Genomic DNA, 6,384 nt, shown 5'->3' on the forward strand with positions numbered 1-6,384 from the left:
TGCAAGAACAATGAGATGTTTGGAGAAACAGTGTGAGGTGTTTTAAAAACCACTTATACTGAAATAAACTTGCTGAAAATCAAACTGGTCTCTTTTATTCAGTGAAGGAAGCTTTACCATAAAATGTTTACCATGCCATGTTGGTATTTTTTTCAGCACAACCTCACCTATATGACCTTATCTTTTCACTTCGTCCTATTGGATCAACATTTTGAACCCAAAGAACCAAAAAAAACCTAACAATTATGTTTTTTTTCTTTCAAAACACAAGCATGCTCAATGAAGAACATCTAGTTCTATATTTTAATACTAAATATATATTGACTATCACCGCTTTTACTAGGTCTATCATCATCAAACAAAAACTGGCATGGAGTTTCAAGTCAGAACTTTAGAGGGAAGCTGACGGTAGGAAACACGGTCCTTGGTTCAGCACACACTCCTGAGGGAAATACCTGCTCTTTAGCTGCTGATGGCGCCACTGCGTTCACAAGCTAGTTTCTAACTGTCAGGGTGCTGAGCAGTGGGTTTATCAGAGCTTTTTCACTGTAAAGGCGGCCTGCTGCTGGAAACCACCTTGATGAGAGCTGTGAGACAGCCAGAACACTAAAGTTGGCTGTAAAATCTAAACCACTGACCTGAAAGACACTAGAAAGCTCTGCAGAGCTGAGGGGAACTACAGAGACTGGAGGTAATATAATTCTCTGTGGGTTCATCACTATAACTGACCCCTATCACATTGCACATAGCGATTTGTTCCATTGTTGAGATGAAAATATCGATCAGTGCAGTGCAGACTGGAAACATGACTAACGGGGCTGAGAAGGTTATTGAACAACACAAGTGAGTCAGTGATGACTTGGTTGGATTCTGGCTCTCCAAACTAACTTTCCAGTCCAGTCCCGAACAAAGAGTTGTCTGTATTCATGCCTGTCATTGAAAAGACTTGTAGAGTAATACATGAGACAGGCCTATCACTTGGGACGGATGAACTTCTTACTCAGAGTTCAGGTGGGTTGAGTGTGCACTGATGAACTGTTGACTAAGAAAACATGTCCTCTACAGAGCACGTAGCCAGGGCTGTACTCAGAACAACCTTTTGTTTTTAAAGGAGGAAGAAGAGCTTTGTGCTTCAAGTGTACGTTTGGAGGGCACTGCTTCTAAAACAACAGCCGAGGAAACTGACAGTCAGTCAGAAGAAGTCCAGAAGAAGACGTAACACACACAGACAAATTCAAACAAAGCACAAACATCTTATTGACATTTTGTGGCAGTAGGGTATCCATAATGCATCATAGTGTATGATCCTTAGCAAATAAATAAAGGGGTACTCATACAATTTAGTATTACACTTCTATAAAGTCGGAGGCTCAAAAGAAAGGGAGTCAAACAAAGAATAGCGAAAACAGACCAATTTATCCTGACTTTTTGCCCATGATATAGGTCCTACATTTGACTTTAAACTCATCTTGACAAAAGAAGACAGTAGGATTAGCAACCTGACTAGAGCCCAACTGATATATAGATTGAATAATATTAATGGGGCCGATATTAGCCTGTCAAAAACATCAATATTTATCGGTACAGTATATGTTTTCAGTTAGATATGAAAACCTTTTTTACAGACGATGTTTGTTGTGATTTAGAAATGGTGTCATAGAGTTATTTATTTTTGTTTTTATTGAAAGAGCACACTATATATTATTCACCTGGCTTAATCCTAGATTTTTAATTTTTTCGTTTCATCCACGTTTTTTTTCTCGAGTGGATGACATCATTGTTAGAGTGCAGAGGGAGAGAAAAATTTGTCAAAAAATAAATTTAGAAATTGTGCTTGAGGCCGCGAATGCCACTCTACAGAAATAATTTATACATAGAAACATAGGAAAATTGGTCTTCTCCCTCACGTTCGTCTGGTAAAGCTGTCAGAGTTATAGTTTGGGCGTAGGACGCTCAGCTGATCCACCAACACGCACCAACAGCCTCATAGACTGCCTTGGTAAAATGGAGGGACCATTTCTGGAGGAAAGCAGAGGTACCATTTTTTTTCTGATCGCTCTAAAAAGACATTTTCTTTATTTTTCTCCACAAAACACATATGTAGACGTTCAGGAAGAACTCAGGATGCCCGGATCAATCATAGGAGTGGCGGTTTAGTCATCGTGGAGAACGTTTCGCTGTTTCAGTGGCTTCACAGGAGCAGTTTATTTCAGTTGATTGCTCTGATTGGTGGCCACCACCTGGCCCTGGTTGCATAACTACCAAAGCCTCTTTTCCATTTTGAACAGTTCAAATTGTAATCCAATAATGTATGGGTGAGAGTCACGGGCCAGAGTCAATTACACTCAAAATTTCTTTAGAAATGTTCTAGTTTATGTTTTATTATTTAAATGGTGACTGATACTGAACATAGAGTGCTGAAGTTTATATCGCTATTTCTTTTGTTTTTATTTATTCTATATTTTCTTTATATTCTTTATTTTTTTATTGAAATGCTGATTAATACATTGTAAATATTATGTTTTAGAATGTATAATAATGTTAAATATTCTTCTAATAAAGTTATTTTTATAAGTAAGCTTATCACATTTGCACTGTGATATTGGCACAAAATCTGTGTACAATCCACATACAAAAGATCTATTTTAATTTCAGCTCAAAAATTCACTATATCAGCTGCCATAAAATTTTTCCCTTATAAAACAGTATCAAATAGGTCTCAAAAATCCCATATCGGTTGGACCCTTAACTTGACATTGACTTTAGCCCCTCATCTAGTCACTTGGACTTCAGCCTTTTGAGCCAGAATAACTTGATATCTTCTTCCAAGCCCAAAGAAAAAGATGAAAAATGAAGTGACATGTATTATGCTATCACCTTACAGTGATAATACTACAGTTTAATAAATATTTCATTAGAAGTAAAATGTCTATATTAAATATTTCTCTGAAGTAAAAGTATGAAAGCTGCAAAAAACATACTTAAAGCATCATGACTATTCATTCATTATTTATTAATTAACACTTAAGCATCATTTAAATGTTGTAACTGGTCAAGCTTGGACTCATTTTATCCTGCATGTAATGTCTGGCATTTTGAATTATTCAAATGCTTCATATTTTATCATTTAAAATTATGCATATTTATGTTTTGCATGAAAATGTTTAATCTGTAAAGTAACTGGAAACTACAGCAGTAACATAAATACCCAATGTAGTAAATACAGGAGCATCAAACTGAAATATTCATACTCAGACTTCAATATAATAACCACCTTTATTCAGGATGTGGGCCTATATTTAAAAGTTGTGGATGTTGATCAAGTTAAACTTTCATTTGAGTGTTTGACAGGTGTGCTGCAGGATATTATTGTGTCGCGTACAGCCGGGGACAGCATCTTATCAGCATGCCAGCGTTCAGACTGAGTGTTGGTTGATGAGCAGTAGAACCGAGAGAGTGTGTGTTTGTTGAGGAGGGACTTGGAGTTTGGAGGTGGAGGTCAGGGGCTGTAGATAAACAGTCCTATCCTGTCCTGGTCAGGAAGCACCCACACAGAGCACAGTGTTGGATAAAATGAACTCAACTAAAAATAGTTCAGTCCTGTTACTGCTGGACATTGTTGAGTCTGAAACCAGGCTGTGTTCGACTCGCAGCACCCCTCAGATGGGCCTCAGGTTGCAGAGGATCCAATTTGGACAACAGCATTCACAGAGCTCAGAGTCAGACCAAACACAGCTGTGTCTGTGCCAGAGACAGCCACCAGGGGGCAGAAGTGGCTCTGCAGCAGTCATATCAGGTGATGTTTTATTAAACATACAGTTCAGTCAGTCGGATCTGTGTCATTTTACTAGGACTGCAGCTCACTGTTTATGGGTCAGAAGAGGTTAGGAGAGCAGGTCTCACATATTTTATAGATAGCCCAATTCTTAAATGGACTTTACTGCATCTGTGAATCAGCACATATGTCAGCAACTATCATACATGAGGGTTTTGCACCTAACTGATCTACAGAGGGTTGTGTTACATCACCAGATGTTTGATGGAGAAGAGCTGAGGCCATCAGCATTAAGGAGGAGCTGAGTGTGATGTGATCGCATCATTCGGTCTGGAGTCATAGCTTGTTAACTGCCACTCAAATTTACATGTATATAGATAATTTACATAATAATATAAAATTAATTTATATCAATGTGATATATATACATATATAAATACTATGTAAATATTATGGTAGTAAGGTATTATAGTATGTTGAAAAAAGTAAAAAAAAATGTTCAAACGTTAGTGTGCCCAAAAATGATCAAATAAAAAGTAAAATTAAAAAAAAAGTAGTATTGTAGTATGAGGGTATGTCGATACTTATTTAGTATAATATTGCCACCCATGAAAAACACCATATTATACTACATCTAAAAATGTAAAAATGCCATACCATAGTATGTGAAAAATGTAAAAAATAAAAAGGTCAAACTTTAGTATGCCGAAAAATTATAAATAAATTGCGCTATTATGGTATGTAACGCAGTTTGGTTAGGTTTAGGAAAAGGTTTAGGAAAGGATCATGGTTTGGGTTAAAATAAGTACATTTGTCATGTTATTTAAGTCAGTGGTTCTCAACCAGGGGCACCAGGACCCCCAGGGGACCTTGAGGGAGATCCAAGGGGTCCCAGAAAAATGGGGAATAGTTTATTTCCATTATGTAATTTCACTTTAAAAACTGAGTCCAATGTGAGAATATATCATAAGAGTGAAAACTCTTAAAATTCTGGTCTTGATCATATCCAACAACCAGTATCCTTTCAGTCCCTGAACTTAAATCTTATTATATTTGGGTCCATGACCTCATCTTTATTCATGATGAAAAAGGTTAATAACCACAGACTTAAGTTACGTACATAATTTAACTTATGTTGTGAAAATCAATATTGATGTTTTGTTTCATACAATGAAAGTCCTGTGACATGTTCGACCACTCCGTCCACACAAGTCTCTTTCCTAAGTGGACTTTATTACTCTTTAAATGACATCACCTACTTTCCTGCTTTTGTCCCATCACAAGTACTACAGGCACTAGAGGTCACCCTAACAATAAATGTGAATCGTAATAAGTTATTTGGCCACTTTTTGGGGAGAATGGCCAGAATATTTATTGAGATTTTAGATTAGATTTTAAGGCTTGACCAGAATCAACTGAGTGATCTATACATTATCAGAACTGAAAATAAAGCTCAGTTTATTTATCAGAGATAAGCATTACCAGCATATATTGCTGTCCTGTGGCAGCGCGTACACAAACACACACACACACACACACACACACACACACACACACACACACACTAGGGAGCTGTTGGTTGCTTTCTAATGCAGCCACTAGTCAAAGGTCAGAAAGGGTCAGACAGCAACACAAACACACTCACGCCACACACACACCACAACAACAACAAACCGCTCGTGTCACTCTCCACAGGTCAAGAGGTGGTCAAGAGGTTCCTTACTGTTTCTGATTGGCTGGGGTCAAAGGTCAACAGACTGCAGGCAGACAGTGCAAGGTCAAGAACAGGTGGAAGCCTGTGAGAGAGAAACAGGAACAACAGAGACGAGTCGGAGCAGAGAAGAACAAAGCAGAGAGTACTCAGCCTGACAAAGCCTGACAGTCCTCAGAGCGTTGCTTTACCATCATGCTCCACTGAAGCACAATTACCATCACAGTAAAGGAGGATTACACTGGTTTGAACAGAAGCTCAGCCAGGACACGTGCTTTTCTACCCTCAGCTGATATGGAGACCCTATGGAGGAGCAGACCTGGATGAATTCCTTCTCATTACAAAACAACAAACATTCTTTATACCTGGCAACTGTGTCGCTTGTGTGTGAGATATTTCCTAATGTTGAATTTTAATGCATTTATTGTTTGTTATAAGGCCTGGTAGAAGCTTGTTATTACTAAAAATCTTAAAACATTCTAACAAATATTCAAAAAAAATGTTATTTCTGCACTTTTTCTGACCTAAATGAATAAACAGTGCATAAGTATTCACAGTGCTCCACTTTTTCCATATTTTATTATGTTACAGCCTTATTCCAAAATGGATTCAATTTATTTTTTCCTCAAAATTCTACAAACAATGCCCCATAATGACAACGTTAAAATTACCTGTACATAAGTATTCACAGCCTTTACCATGACACTCAAACTTGAGCTCAGGTGCATCCTGTTTCTGCTGATAATCCTTGAGATGTTTCTACAACTTGATTGGAGTCCACCTGTGATAAATTCAGTTGGTTGGACATGATTTGGAAAGGCACACACCTGTCTAGGTAAATGTCCCACAGTTGACAGCGCATGTCAGAGTATAATTCAAGCCATGAAGTCCAAGGATC

Source organism: Centropristis striata, chromosome 4 (assembly GCF_030273125.1).
Source record: "Centropristis striata isolate RG_2023a ecotype Rhode Island chromosome 4, C.striata_1.0, whole genome shotgun sequence".
NCBI classification, from domain to species: Eukaryota; Metazoa; Chordata; class Actinopteri; order Perciformes; family Serranidae; genus Centropristis; species Centropristis striata.